The following is a 16,474-nucleotide window of genomic DNA, read 5'->3' as shown; positions in this document are numbered from 1 at the left end:
TTTATCGTGATTGTTAGAAAGTTCACCTAGTTTATATGGTGATAAAAAGGAGAAATAATAGGTCACTTGAAGAGTGCTAAATAGGCTAGTCAGATGAGTATGGATCGACTCGGTTATGAGCCAAAACTTAAAAACACGTTTATTTATATGTAAAGAACAATGAAGACATAAGCGATATCTATACTATATAATAAAAGAAACCTGATTTTGGACACATGTCATTCAATGAGGGCATTGATAATTTATAGGTAAATTTTAAATTTCAAATTAAAAAAATTAAATATTATATTAGAATTTTATCTTTGATCGTAAATCTAAAGTCTAAAATGTGTTTTAAATCTAATATATAATTTAAGGATTTAATTTTAATTTGAAATTACTATATGATAGTAAATAAACTGAATGAACAGTGTTAAGGGTATTTAAGGCATTTAACCTCAGACACGTGGGAGGCTCTTTAGCCCTCCACATTTTATCAATCCCATTTTCTTTTGCTGCATACAGGCACAACAGGGGAGATAGAGAGAGGAGTGAGAGTCTGAGAGAGACGAGGACGAGAGAACGGAGCGACCGTGATGGAAGACGAGAGAACGGAGCGACCGTGATGGAAGAACCAGCGCCAAACGCCGCTAACTGAACCAGACGTCTGAGATGACGGCGGCGAGTTCTAGAGTCCTGATCTGTCAATTGGTCGCCGGTTGTAGCTTCTCCATGGAATTTGGCTGGTTAACGGGGATAATCCGGTGGATCTGGCGACTGAGTTGGGTTCTGGTGTTTTTCAGTGCTCAAGGTTGTTAGATCGGGTCATCAGACTACATGATAGGGAAATCTTCCGGCAGTGAACACATGCTATTTGAAATGCAAGTCAATGATGGGTGCGACTAAATCAAAGGTACCTTGGTGCAAGAGAGGTAAACTCATAACTCATATTGCTTTAGGGCTCATGTATGTCTTTAAATATACATTATATCTGGATTCATGGAACTTCATGTTGAATTTAAGAATATTAGCAAGTATATCTAAACCTTAATTTGTGTTTTTTGAAGTTTACTGAAACCCTAAATTGTATCATCTTGATTATACCTGGTGTGGTTTGATTTAAACTTTCCAAATTTTGAGAAGAATTGGAGGCACTAAGACTGTGGGGTATGGGGCTTGGGTTGGGGGAAAACGCCCAAGCCACCACCCCTTGGGGCTTGGGTTGGGGCGTGGCCCTTGGGGCTTGGGTTTGAAGCCGGGCGTGGGGCGGGCTTGGGTTTGATGTGGCGGCCTCCTATTCGCCTTGGGTTTTAAATTTTATATATATTTTAATAACCTGCAACCCACGTGGTGCACCCACGCCCCGCCATACCCCACGGACACGTCACTAGGCGGTGGGCGGGCTCGAACTCCACGTGTCAACTCATCCCCCAACCCAAGCCCCGCCATACCCCACGGACACGTCACTATTTGCTATGTTTTAACTCAATATCATTTGTTGTGTGTTGTTTCAATTTCTCTGCAGTAACAAAGCATGTGATTTACGAACCGCTTGCTGAAGGTAATGTTTCATTCTCATTCGACTTTAGATGATTAAAAGACTGAAACAAAATGGGTTGCTAGGACAAATTTTATGTGATTGTTTTGGCGTGAGGTTGAATATGTGTTCATTTCTGTTTTTTGTGTTTTAAAGGGAATTAAAGTAATTTTTGTGTCGTGTTCCAGTTCTGATCAGAACCGAACAAGAGAACGAAACTTTTATGAGTTGATTTTGGTGTCAACCCCGGACAAAATGGTAGGTATAATTTTGGTTCTCTTGATCTTTTGTGTTCCGGTTATTAGACCTCGTGAGTTGATTTTGGTGTCAACCCCGGACAAAATGGTAGGTATAATTTTGGTGCTTTTTGATCTTTTGTGTTCCGGCTATTAGACCACTATAAGTAAAAAGCAAAAGGGAAAGCCAATGTCTCTAATATTCCCTCACTTTTTACCATTACATACCTACTAAAATCCAATCAGTATATATTCCCACAAATTTTTATCTGTTCTAATATTCCTACAGTGTTTGGGTAAATTTGTTGGTTGGTACTTGGTATTTATTTGACAAGAAATTTCCATGCTCATTGACTTTGTAAAAAAGTCAAATAGATTGTTGTCACTGGTATCAATTTTGTATTTGAAATCAACCATGACAGAATTGTTAAAGTGTTAATTATTTATTAGTACAACTTTAATGGATGTTTTGGTATTTGTATTCGTTAAGTTTATATTTGTATGCTCTTATTTATATTTACTTTAATGTTTCTCTAAACATAATAGCTAAGGTCTTTTAATCCTCACTAAACAGAAAGAAAATAAATAATTGGATCATGTAGTAAAGAAAACGCTAGCTTCAATCTGGGAAATTTCGGACTTTCACGTTTTTGCGACAAAGGGTGCAGAATACAGTCATAGAAAGATATGGTTTCATATGCTAAAATCAATATATGCTAAGTCCCTAACTTGTATTTTAACAGATGTTTTTTATGTGCAGGTCAAATGGGATGGGTTACAATGTAAAATTGACTCAATAAAAAAAACAAGCAAATGAGAATCCCTTTTGGGAATCCAGCACTTTTGACACCATATCGAAGGTTTTGTACATTCTTTTTGGGATAGAGTGTCTTCTTACTGCATTTAATTTAGGCATTTAATTTTGTTATAGTGGAATATACATACAACTTAATTGAATTGATTTCTTTCGAACAATTGTTTTCGATCGATATAAATATCATGTGTTGATATCGAGTGGTTGTACGATAACCAACTAAACGAACGGATGCTGACCAAATTTCTGTCGCGTAGCACTGGGAATCCACAGGTGCAACGCGCCGGGGTTGAGCGCACTAGTTATTAAAATAAAAACCCATAAAATTAGATGTATTAAATATTTTGGTAAGTATAGTATTTCAAGCTTATCAAGCTTTCATGGATGAACGAAATTAAAAAGTAAATAGAAACCAAATATAAATATATAAGTATTATTTTTGCATTTATATAATCTTCTACTAGTATTAAGCCCCTGCGTTGCAGCGGTTATCATAAAACTGTGTTAAGTAGTAGCAATACTATACCATTGTCAGCAACCACCAACACCGGAAAAACTCGTAAAAACAAAATAAATAAAAACGTGAAAAAAATAACGCCGAGCGAAAAGCAGACATAAAATCTTTGAATCACGCACGTTCGTTGCTGAGAAATTAAAACGAAACGTAAAACATAGAAAAAAATAACTAAGTCCATCCAGGACCCGTGTGTTGGACGAACTTGTTAAACGCAGAAAAATAGATGTGACGCGACGGGCCAGTCAAACGGGAAAAAATATACGAAATAATGTTGAATCCCACACGCACGCACGTTGCGGTGCGTTAACTCACAAAATTTAGAACGAAACGAAAAACTTGGGAAAGTTAAAAAGTATAGTGGACCAAAATTGAAAATAAAAAAAGAGTTGGGATTAAATTACAAAAGATGAAAAACTTTGTGTTAAAAGTAAAAAAACAAAGGGTCTAAATTGCAAATTTGAAGTTATTTATTAATTTTAAATAAAGATAACGATAAAAATAAGTGATATCTATATATTGGTTATTAATTAATATTATTATTAAAAGAAATTTATTAAATATATATAAATAAAATTTATGAGGTTGAAGGAGAGAATGCCATGTGTCATTATTTGGAGTCTTTTATTATAAGTTAGATACTATATAATAAAAGAAACCTGATTTTGGACACATGTCATTCAATGAGGGCATTAATAATTTATAGATAAATTTTAAATTTCAAATTAAAAAAATTTAAATATTATATTAGAATTTTATTTTGATTGTAAATCTAAAGTCTAAAATGTGTTTTAAATCTAATATATAATTTAAGGATTTAATTTTGATTTGAAATTATTAAAATAAAAACCCATAAAATTAGTAACCATTTAATTAATTAAATGTTTTTTTAGAAAAAACCCTTATTTTAATGTTAATATAAATTTCGTAAGTTTTACTTTCCCTTCTGGAATCAAATTAGATTGTCGTATAGTGTCTCATGTCTTTATTTTTTCGCTTATATATATGTTTCATTAGTTCAATTGTGCATGTAAAGTATTACACTATACATAGTGTAATTTTACTTATGATATTTGGCATTTACCCAAATACTTACCCAAATCAAGTTCTATCTACGAACTAGTAGACACCAAATTTTACTTAGGCATTTTAACGAGCACCTTGTGGGCAAGATTCGTATACTTCTTTTGTCAAGTTCTTGATTAACTTCCAACCAAGCTTCAAGCATCAATTTCAAGCCCTTATGTCTAGTGTTTATAAGTTACAACTAGAACTTGCATTACTTACCTAATGTTCATCTATTTTAACACTATAATTCTAGTGTTCATCCCATATTCATAAAACCCACTTAGCACCTACATAACTAGTTAACCAAAACACTAATTTATGGTGCTAAATTAGCGAGTTTACATCTAGGGTTTGTTTTCAAGAAATCATACAACACTAATTCAGCCATAGCCTCTCTAATCCATACATAATTCGCGATTATGAAGATTACTCAAATTTTACAACTTCACAAATCATCAAGTTTTTACATACCTTATGATCCCCACGACTAAGCGATCACGAATTTGTAATCATGCAGACGATTCGGGCTTGATTTGAGCTTCGATTTGGAGGATTTGTTGAACTAGGGTTTGAGCTCTCCTGGCTCCTTCTTCTGATCGCATACGTACATATATGTATGTGTTTTTTTGTTTTTTTTTTTATATATATAAGTGTTTTAATAAAACACTTCTCTAGTTGCCCATGTTTAACCCCTCAAGTTTAGAGATTAAATGAAACTATAACCCATAGTTTATTATTTAGTTACTCATTACTAACTAGGTTAATTTTACCTAGTTAACTTAGTGGGTTCCGGGAGTTAAAACCCGTTTTATTTTAAGTCTCGTTAAATCGGGCCTTTTATCCATTCTATTTTTCCTGGAAGCTCTTATTCACTTTTAATTAATATTAGGATTATTCACTTGATTCCTAATATTTTCTGGTTTACTTTTACCGCTAACGGTACTTTCCCGTCTTTAGTATTAACGGGGTTTAATTTCCAAACCTGTTTTCGGGGTGTTACAAGTCTACCCCCCTTAAAGAGGTTTCGTCCTCGAAACCTTTTCTTGCTTAATTCATCGAGTTCAAATTCAATGCATTTGATCCGGGAAATCTTTTAAACGTTACTTTTACTTTGACCAATTGTTAGTATTACCAGAAAAGTATGGCAATATCCTTTTGGTTACTAATTGTCTACGTATCTCATACTACATAGTGCAATCTTGAAATAACGTAACCCCGTTATTTCCACTAGTCCAGTTAACTTAGCGATATTCATCGTTTTCATATACTATCAAATTATTTATGAATCCGTCGTTTTGACCCGTTTAAAGGTCCTTGGTGAAATCTTTCACTTTTAGCAACTGTTCTTTTGTTCATGAACTTATAGCTTTATGATCCCTCAAATAAGTGATCAATATTTTCTGTTAGTGAGGTCTCATGGGCCGTCACTTTATCTCTTGGATCTATTTACCTTTGTTGTTTACTTGACCGAGTCGCCAAACGTTGGCCACTTAGTCACATAGGTTTATAAATTATGTTTATTCTACATTACTCTTCGTAGTGAATAACGTGTTAAACAATTTCTTAATTTGGGTTTCGACCTTATCCGATCTCACTAACTAGACTTATCAGTCCAGTTACTTTGTACCCATCACTCGGGTCATAATATGATTACTTCACATTACTTCTCTTGACCGTGATCGCGTCACGTCATGTTTAGGCCTATTCCAACCTTTCTTTTCAAATGTATCGTCTTGCACTTATCAGTGTCAAGACTTATATCTTTCATGCCTATTACATAATCGTCTATCAGAATTCATATTCGTAAAAACGTCATTTCTTGCAAAAACCAGAGTTTTAGTTTAGCATTTTCCCTTTAACTTTTGTCAATTATCCATATCAAGGAAATTGATAACTCATAATTTATTGTTTTCCGTTCTTACTTTATGCGGGGAATCGTAACAAATTCCCTCACCTTACACTATTGACCCGTAGGTTCCTTCACTTAACCTCGTAGGCTATTTCCTTATGTTTTCACCTCTTTAAGGTGAGACCCTTATGATCCCTTTTGCTTCAATTCATGACCCGTGGGTCGTTTTGGCCCCGTAGACCTTTACACTAATTAATATCCCGTAGGTTATGATGATCCCGTAAATCATCTTTTATTCGAGTCTTTATTTAATGTGTATACGTTTATATATACACATATAGCGTTAAGGCACTCCTTTTATGTTTAGAATTATTCACCTTTACTTTTGGATTTCGTTTAACCTTGACCGTAGTCTAAGGCTACATTATTTTCTTTCGAATAAATTTTCCGACTTTATGACTTCTTACGTCATTTATGCGTCGGTTTATCTTATGCTCATCATTAGCCTATTTACATACATTCATACTTGATTATGTCTCATTACCGGGCTCATTATTCTTTTGTTTTTAACACTACTATTATCCTGCTTGCATTTACTCATGTCGTCTGGCATAATATTATATTCGACCCGTTCAACTTTAAAATAATTGAACATATTTATTCAAAATTTCTTTTACGAAATTTTATAGTCATAATTCATAATCCTAATCTTTTGAATTTTCAACCCTCGTCCATGTCTCTTGGTTTACGCGTGTGTTTAATTCTTACCCATCAACCGGGTGTTTTACCGAAGTCGTTATTATTGCAACCCTCCCGGTATGCATCAAGACTTCGCTTCATTTTTATATTCCGACTTTGTCCTCAAGTTTGACGTTTTACAAAAACGACCCGTTTAGAGACATATTCGCATTTTCTGGGTTCGAGTGTAAGTACACCCCCTCCCAATACATGTCTACCTTGTTTTACATGTTTATATTTTCCGGGTTCGAGTGTAAGTACACCCCCTCCCAATACATGTCTACATCATTTTACATGTTTTCATTTTCCGGGTTCGAGTGTAAGTACACCCCCTCCCAATACATGTCTTGATCATTCTACACGTTTATATTCTTCGGGTTCGAGTGTAAGTACACCCCCTCCCAATACATGTCTACATTGTTTTACATGTTTATATTTTCCGGGTTCGAGTGTAAGTACACCCCCTCCCAATACATGTCTACATCATTTTACATGTTTTCATTTTCCGGGTTCGAGTGTAAGTACACTCCCTCCCAGTGCATATCTTAATCGTTTTACATGCTTGTATTCTTCGGGCTCATTATCCTGATATAATACGCTTCTGTCACTCGGTTGTGTGTTTACATTATGATCAAATATTTTGCTTATCTGATTCGTTTGGGTACTTTTTAATTTGTCCCACTCACCCCGTCCTTACTACATCGGATGTAAGCATGTCCATTATAAAAAGTTTATAGTACCACGTGCTCACCACTTACTTGGCCAGAGTAAATGATCAACATCTGGTATACAAGCCCTTTTTAAAATTTTCACATTACACCCAATGTAAGTAATACTTCTATTCGTTTCTCTTGGAAACCATATCCCGGATAGGTTTTCTATTCGGGTTTTCCCAAGTTTTCAATCTGTATATGCAACTTTAAATCTCTACGTATTTGTTGCATATTACTATATGTGCAATTAAATTTGAAATGTGTACCTGGTAACTGCTTGCCCTAACGGGCTTTCTTGCCATTACTTATTTGCGATTGTTACGCGATTTAGGTCCTTGATGAGTATGCTCTTCTTGTCATATCTCGGACCGTTCCATCATCATACCCACAATTTGTTCAACTCTCATCATCCTCAGACGCGAGTCTCCTTCAATTAAAACATTCACAAGAGTTAGTAATTTCAACTTCAATAATCGCCCGTATTATAATACAAGGCTTTTTCTACTATACGCGTCAACGCGCGTATTTTCGTCAACCATATTAATCATTTTAATTGGGGTAACGTGTATCACACGATAGCCCTATGTGTTGTTTACAACACTTTAGCATGCTAAGCTATTAACATACCTGTACTTACCGGATTTGCGATCAAGCCTCGAACCGAACACTTTATTCTTTTAACCTTGAGCTCTGATTACCAACTTGTAACACCCGTTCTTATAAATCAAGGTTTAACGTATATTTTGCGAAAACATTCATGTAATTAATGATTACATACATTGGAAATACGGGATTAAGGAAAACTTTTACAAATTATAGTGATACCACATAAAGTGGTTTAATTCGCCGTTTTAAAATAACGACGAAACAACATTGCGGAAGCTTTATTTAACGCGTGTTCGGTTCTTGCTCGATGCTTGATCTTCATCCGGGACTCTTGACATTCACCTATGATCAAAACCAACTTAAAAGTTAGTTTTGATAATTAAACGATTAGTGCAACAAGGATGATTGAGTCGAATAATCGAATTAAACAAGGAAATCGAGAAATTCCAACATGGATGTCTTGATCCAAAGTCAAGAATATAAAACTGGCCTCCACCGTAACTTACGGTGGCACCGTAAGTTACGGTGGCCCCTGATATCAAGTGCCCCTACCGTAAATCAATAGGAAGCTACCGTAAAGCTTTCAGCTCCACCGTAACTTACGGTGGGCACCGTAAGTTACGGTGGCCCCTGTATCAGAACTCCCATTTTTGCCGTTTTTGACACGAAATCTTCCGTATCTTTTATTCCGCTTGTCCGATTGACCTACCGTTTCTTCCTACATGATTGTAATTTGATTCTCCACATTATGGAGTCAAAATCCAACATTTGATTCAACAAAATTTCAAACTTTTAAGTCTTCGGCTTATTACCCTTTTTACCAAATTTTGACCCGTTCGATATTTTCCAAACAAACATGTTTGTTTGATCCTTAAACTCATGAAATTCAAAATTTCCATATCTCCTATCATATACATTTCAAATCACGGGATTCTTAGATAATAAAAACCCGTTTACACTCAAGTTCTTATTTTGACCCGTTCATAAGCATTTGACCCCCAAAGTTGATGTCTGCAACTCTTACATGTGTCTAAGAGTTTCACGATGATAATACTAGTATCTAAACGACCTCTAAGAATCGTATGCCCGATTTACCTATCAAGGGCAATTTCGTCAACTTATTTCTTCTTTTTTTTATGACATTGGTCCCTTTGTTAAAGTATTTGACCAACATTACATTTTAATCATGAATCTAAAGAAGTGCGTACCTGGCTCGATTCAACATATAGACCCGTTTTATACCTCGCGTTGATTAACCAACATTCTATGGCGTCGCAATTATCCAAATTGTTAATCACTCCTGATAACATACGACTTGACAATCATATTAGTCGATATTGTCAAATGGTGTTTCATCACCATTTGACCCGTTTGGACTATAAGACCAAACACTTACATAAATTAGAATAAAGGCATGGTTTTAGATTTCCAAATTCACCCATTTGCCCCCTTTACCATAAACTATGGTTTTTATCATTTATACTTGTTCCGACTTGTATCGGTCGTGTCGGAACCCTTATTTTGGGGTATTACATCTTTCGCATTTATAGTTTATAAAATAAACAAGTGTCATACATAAGGGTGTAAGTTTTACTTACCTCGTATCCAAGCTACACTTTTCTTTTCCTTCTTGATTTGTTTGACCCGCTTTCTCCCCAAGCTTCACCTAGCTTGTTAAGCGCCAACTATTTTAAATCATCGTTTCAAGGTGGTTAGTTTAATCATAATTTAATATGATTATTCCACCTTACGCGTTTTATATCAAAATTACCATTCATTGTATTATAGGTCAGTTTGACTTTTTGAAAGTCAAACATCCCTTAATATCTAAAATGCACATTCACATTCATTAGCTAGTTTAAGCATTTTCAATTTACCCGGTAGGCGTTCTTTTAAGCCATCGTTCTAACTAATCTTTTAATTCGAGTCCGTGCTATTACTAACACTAAGTTAGCCTACCTCTTGATCATCGAAGACACTACATTTCTTCATTTCACAAAATCTACGGGTTTTCCTCCATAAGGGAAACACGTTTTGTCATGATATTTGGCATTTACCCAAATACTTACCCAAATCAAGTTCTATCTACGAACTAGTAGACACCAAATTTTACTTAGGCATTTTAACGAGCACCTTGTGGGCAAGATTCGTATACTTCTTTTGTCAAGTTCTTGATTAACTTCCAACCAAGCTTCAAGCATCAATTTCAAGCCCTTATGTCTAGTGTTTGTAAGTTACAACTAGAACTTGCATTACTTACCTAATGTTCATCTATTTTAACACTATAATTCTAGTGTTCATCCCATATTCATAAAACCCACTTAGCACCTACATAACTAGTTAACCAAAACACTAATTTATGGTGCTAAATTAGCGAGTTTACATCTAGGGTTTGTTTTCAAGAAATCATACAACACTAATTCAGCCATAGCCTCTCTAATCCATACATAATTCGCGATTATGAAGATTACTCAAATTTTACAACTTCACAAATCATCAAGTTTTTACATACCTTATGATCCCCACGACTAGGCGATCACGAATTTGTAATCATGCAGACGATTCGGGCTTGATTTGAGCTTCGATTTGGAGGATTTGTTGAACTAGGGTTTGAGCTCTCCTGGCTCTTTCTTCTGATCGCATACGTACATACATGTATGTGTTTTTTTGTTTTTTTTTATATATATAAGTGTTTTAATAAAACACTTCTCTAGTTGCCCATGTTTAACCCCTCAAGTTTAGAGATTAAATGAAACTATAACCCATAGTTTATTATTTAGTTACTCATTACTAACTAGGTTAATTTTACCTTGTTAACTTAGTGGGTTCCGGGAGTTAAAACCCGTTTTATTTTAAGTCCCGTTAAATCGGGCCTTTTATCCATTCTATTTTTCCTGGAAGCTCTTATTCACTTTTAATTAATATTAGGATTATTCACTTGATTCCTAATATTTTCTGGTTTACTTTTACCGCTAACGGTACTTTCCCGTCTTTAGTATTAACGGGGTTTAATTTCCAAACCTGTTTTCGGGGTGTTACAATTTTAGTCCCTATGGTTTGGGCCATTGATGTCTGTCGTTAAGGACATGCAAAAACCAACTAACTCTATAGCTAGGGTAAGTCGGATATTGAACCAGAGGAGGATTGTGGAAAGTGTGTAATGCTCAGTTTTGATTAACTACTAGTGAAAAAGTAAAACTCAGTTGTTGGTTTGATTGTTTGATTAACTAACAAACTACGAAAATACGAGGTTGTAGACAGTTGGAGAGAACAATGGTTCCTCCAGATTTCAGGTTTTGCAGCTAGATTCAATTATGTGTTTAATCGAAACACTCACATAGACATAAGTGAATTACAAACCCTAACCCCATGTCAAATATATCCCAATTACTAGAACTCTCGGGAACTGAATGCTTAGAAATTAAGGCTTAAATAAATGCAATTGTTTACAACCAATAAATCAAATCAAAGGTGAAAAGCATCGAATGCTTAGATCACCGAGTTAAACGATTGTCACAAACACATAAAATTATCCAACTTACAAAAACCCTCCATCCGGAGGAAACCACTAGGAGACTAGCCGCTCATATCGGTAAGATTGATCTTCGTAGCTTCTCCCTAATCTGCCGTCGAGATGATGATAATTTGATATTCGATGTGATGTTGACTTATATTGATGATGTCTGCCGCCAAACCTCTATATGCGTGTACCCTGCCAAGCCCAAGTGTGCGGCCCAATCCTTCTCCAAGCCCAGTCCACGTGATGATGAATTAAATCTTGCTGGAAATTAATGTTGAAGGAAACTCATGTCCACTTTTGCGACTCCCCATGTTCAACGTTTTTTTTTTTTTTTGGGTATTGTTTAAATATACCTGAAAGTCAACCAGGAGAGAGAATAATAGGCAGGAGAGAGAAAATAGCTAGCATTAATTATCCAAATCATTAATCACATTTGAATTTAAAAGACATCATATCCACCATCTTTTATGTATTTATAGTTTTTTTAAAATATTTTCTTCTTAGCTCTTAAAATACAAACGCGAAACAAAACCATATGTTTTATATATTATAATTAATATACCATAAAATTTACCTAAAATGCACCGATCAGTTGTTATAAAATATATTATAGTAATTTTTTATTCATTTTAACCACTTCTCTTTTACTCCAAATTTTACAACTTTTTTGAATCTAATTTTTTACCACTTTTCTTTTAATCCAAGTTTTTACCACTTTTTTTACCTTCTTTTTAATCCAATTTTATTACCACCTCTACCGAAACTTTTACCACTTTAATTCCAATTTTTATCATTTTTTTCATCCAATTCTTTTTCTCGTTATTTGGCAATTTACTTATTCAAATATTAAAAAGATGTATGGTAACTATAAAAGAATGTCAATCATATCCACCATCTTAAAAGACATCATTTGAATTTAAAAAAAAATATCTATAACTTTAATTTTATAAATCATAATATTAAATACTAATTGTAACAGTAACAATATTTAATAAAAATAAGAGAAAAAAAGAACTCCATGAATCAAAGTAAAAAGGAAAAAAATCGGTGGTTTAAAATTTAAATGTGATTTTATTTTTGGACTTGATGATCCTAATTCATAAAGAAAGTCTTTTTAGTAAATAAAGATATTTTTTAATTAGATCATTTGGTGTATTAATTTTAGAGTAATTATGTGTTTAATAGTAATTAGTTTGAGATTAAGCAATATTTTTGAACCAGAGATCTCCCAGAAGAAAACCACTTAGTGGAAAACCCTTGACTAACGAACAATTTATTTTTGGGTAAATTACACTTTTCGTCCTTTATGTTTGTAGCGGGTTGCAATATTGATTATTTATATATTAATATTGATATTAATACTAATAATAGTATAAGAAAATATAAAAAAGTAACAAAAGTATTATAAAATAAAATAAAATAATATAAAAAACATAATCATTACTTTTGATTTTATAATAAAACATAATTATTAGTTTTTACTTTATAATAAAATAATATAATAAAGTAGTTAATCATTACAAAATTATTACTAAATTTTGACTTTTGGGTACTTAAAATGGGTATATTTATCACACCCCTTTTTTTTTCTTTTTCCTTTGTGTAGTTTCCCAATATTCCAAAAGTCAGCATGCATATATAATGTGTTCCTCAAAGTGATAATACTTTTAGAGTTTTAAAACCCTCTAAACATCGTCCAATAATAACACATGCGCTGCTATGATCTTCCAACCATAGGTTACGGTTTGTACTTGCTGGAAACCATATGTCTCACAACCGTAGATTACGTTTTAGGACCGTATCCTACGTTTGAAACCTGCTCGAACTTTATTTGCTATTTTTTTACTTTCAATAAATGACGTACAAGCCCCTGGACTTCATTGTATCGTGTTTCTCATATATTCAAGCTATCACTCCGACCCGAACATCTACCGAATGATATCTTTCGCATTGTTTATCATCCCTGGTAATTCCGCTTGATCAACACGCACTCTAACTTCACCGAATTAGGCGAATAACCTGTAAGACCACCAAAACTCGTAGTGAACATATTCCAAGCATATAATCACGTAATTTGCAATAAATCACACAAAATATGCACGTTAACACTCGGGTTTCACACCCTCCATCACATCCCCACACTTAACTTTGATTGTCCTCAAGCAACCATTACAAACATTAATTACCTTATTAACAAATCACCATTAAATCCCTTACTGAATCAACAATTTAAGGTCCCAAGTCATACCCGTCCCATAGACTGACACAATCGAGATTGACAATCTGACAAATAAATGATACGCATTTAAAACAATTTAAGACTTGCCTAACTAAAACTAACATGCTTATGATACTACACACATGCCACACGCCCCTCACATTAATCACTCCTCTCGGCTTATCAAGACTAGCGTGTAATGTGCTAGTATATATTTCGCTCAAAACCAAATATGCTACTTTGTAATCATAAGCTTGTATAGCAATCAAACCTCCACCGTATCAAATAACGTAACACATATCAAAAGGACTTTTCGGGTTTTGGGTTAAAGGTAAAGGTGAGGTAATATTTTTGGATTTTTTTTCTTTTTTTTTTTATATGGCGAACACAAAAGAATACCAAAGCATGACAACTTATTCACAATAACTACTAACACTTGGGTTATTTTCGACCCATTTATTCAACACGAATATAATAATACTTTTTGTTTTTGTTTCTTTTTCTCCTTTTTTTCAATTTTTTTTTCATAACATACTTCTAAACATACTTGTCATTCATGGTTGGTAATCAAACGGGTCAAACAAGGTGTAACAAACGAAGGGTAAAAGGCTCAACATGGTTAACTAAGGTGGGGTGGATAAACAATCAACATATAACACAATGAAAGGGATCCTAATGCCTTTATCATCTATGTGTAAACGCTAAAGCACAGCCTCGACACGTATCAAACCACACAAGTTCTAACACAAAGCAACATATGGCCTACTCTCAACAAATGACAGTTATTGCAATTTAAACTAATAATCTAGTAGGCTCAAATATCTCACCGAACAAAAGGAAATTGGGTTGCCGACACGTAGCATGTGTAATTCTTAAAGCATGTTACCCCTAGTTAGGCATCTCTTCTCAACTATTCTCTAAAAACATGTCAGAAATACTCTCATGAAACTTAAAGGGACAACCATGACTAGGGATCTAAATTAGTTTAATATCAGTAGAAACCCTTTAGCGATTGAAAATGTTGGTTTTCATGTAGTTCAAGCATACTTGAGAAACAAAAATTTTCAAAATTTTTCAATTTTTTCCAATTTCAACAAATTCAAGCATTTAAGGTCATCAATCCTACCAACCCTCTCTCGAATTACCGCATCCCCACACTTGGGATACATTGTCCCCAATGTATGGTGCAATTTATGATCTAAACTCGAGTGATACCACCTACAAACCATGAACGGCTAACAACTAGACGACTCACAAACAAAACCACTCCGAACACAAAAATTTCACACCACCAAATACACAAAAACAAATAAAATAAAGGATAGAGAGACACATTGACCTGATCAGTAAATCAGCAAGTGTCTGTAGCGGTGCAGCTGCTGTGATCAGACAGGGGCGCAAACTCCTCTTGGATTCTCTGACATCTGATCGGGGATGTTGCCAAACATCCCCACACTTGATTCATTGCATCCGTGAAGATTAAAAGTAGTAACCTGCCAAAACAGAACCAACACCAAAACGAAACCAAACCAAAATACAATACTCTACATCCTCGGGCTGCCTCCCGAGAGCGCTAAGTTTAAAGGTCTTCAGCCAGACCGTACCTGATTTCCGCTACGGTGGTCTTAGTGCACACTTACCCAAGACATTTCCAACGAATCCCCGGAAATTTACATGCCATCTCCATAAATTCGTCAGTATAATTGGCATGTTCAGACTACACCTGCGGGTTTCGCTAATCCACTTCACGAGATATACCTTGATGTCTTGTTGTTTCACCCTTCTCGTCTTCTTCCTCGAACCCTCTTCCCCACACTTATTAATTTGAATGATTGATATAGGGAGAGGTTCGGTACACACATTCATCTCATTAGACTGCTCAGCCTCCTCATCCTCACACACCATCTGATCCACTAGTGACTCTTCATCAGATAAAGGATTCATTGGTGTGGTATTATCCTCCACAACCTCCTCCTCCATGTGAGAATAATCTCTAATATCATCAGGTAATGGTGAGAGACGCTCTTCTATTGCTATCTTCATTTTTAACTTCTGACACTTGGAAACTAGGCAGCTGATTCGATCTTCATCGGAAAGGTTGGGTGCTAATAAATACTGCTCGAGTTTGGACAAACTCGCTTCCAAGATAGCAAGCTTTTTCTCCCCCTCGGTCTGATAAGCATACATACCCTCGGGCTTAGAATATTCCTCGGGATGATACTGTCGGTATCCCTGATACGGTGTTGAGATGTACGCATCCATCATTTTTTATTCCAATACTCTGGATTTTCCAAATACACCGCGCACACATCATCGTAAACACAAGTATGATTACGACCGCAACAGAAACATCGTCCATCCGTCCTTGGCTCAAAATAAACATCCTCGTCCCGATCATATCCATCCGAGTAATAATCATCCTCCATCTCTAGGTCATAATCATCAGCGTATGATGAAGGTGGAAGCTATGAAACATAAGACACCGGTTTTCCATGTGCCCTCCTGTAGTGGGCCTCGTGGCAATCGATACACGGATGACGTGGACCCCCGCACAATATACACGTAGAAAAGCTGAAATTTGTGTAATGCTCTGTCATCCTGCACAACACAACTCAACTACCAAGTGTAAATCACGAACATCAAAGAAAAATCTTTTTGGGATTTTTAAATTTAATTTTTTTT

The 16,474-nt window shown here is 35.0% G+C and overlaps 1 long non-coding RNA gene across 4 annotated transcripts; it reads left to right on the top strand.

Annotated features, from left to right (window-relative positions):
* Positions 1-463: 463 nt before the first annotated feature.
* Positions 464-2,766, top strand: LOC110885774. Of its 4 annotated transcripts, XR_002562392.2 has the most exons (3): positions 464-1,540; positions 1,705-1,774; positions 2,513-2,766. It is a non-coding gene; the product is annotated as an uncharacterized LOC110885774 (long non-coding RNA). The 4 variants fall into 4 exon arrangements; XR_004869855.1 differs by having other exon boundaries at positions 464-1,774; XR_004869856.1 differs by having other exon boundaries at positions 464-1,778.
* Positions 2,767-16,474: the final 13,708 nt, after the last annotated feature.

This window comes from Helianthus annuus, chromosome 10 (genome assembly GCF_002127325.2).
Source record: "Helianthus annuus cultivar XRQ/B chromosome 10, HanXRQr2.0-SUNRISE, whole genome shotgun sequence".
Lineage (NCBI taxonomy): Eukaryota > Viridiplantae > Streptophyta > Magnoliopsida > Asterales > Asteraceae > Helianthus > Helianthus annuus.
Note: the sequence above shows the minus strand (reverse complement) of the source record. Positions and strands in the feature narration are given on the sequence as shown.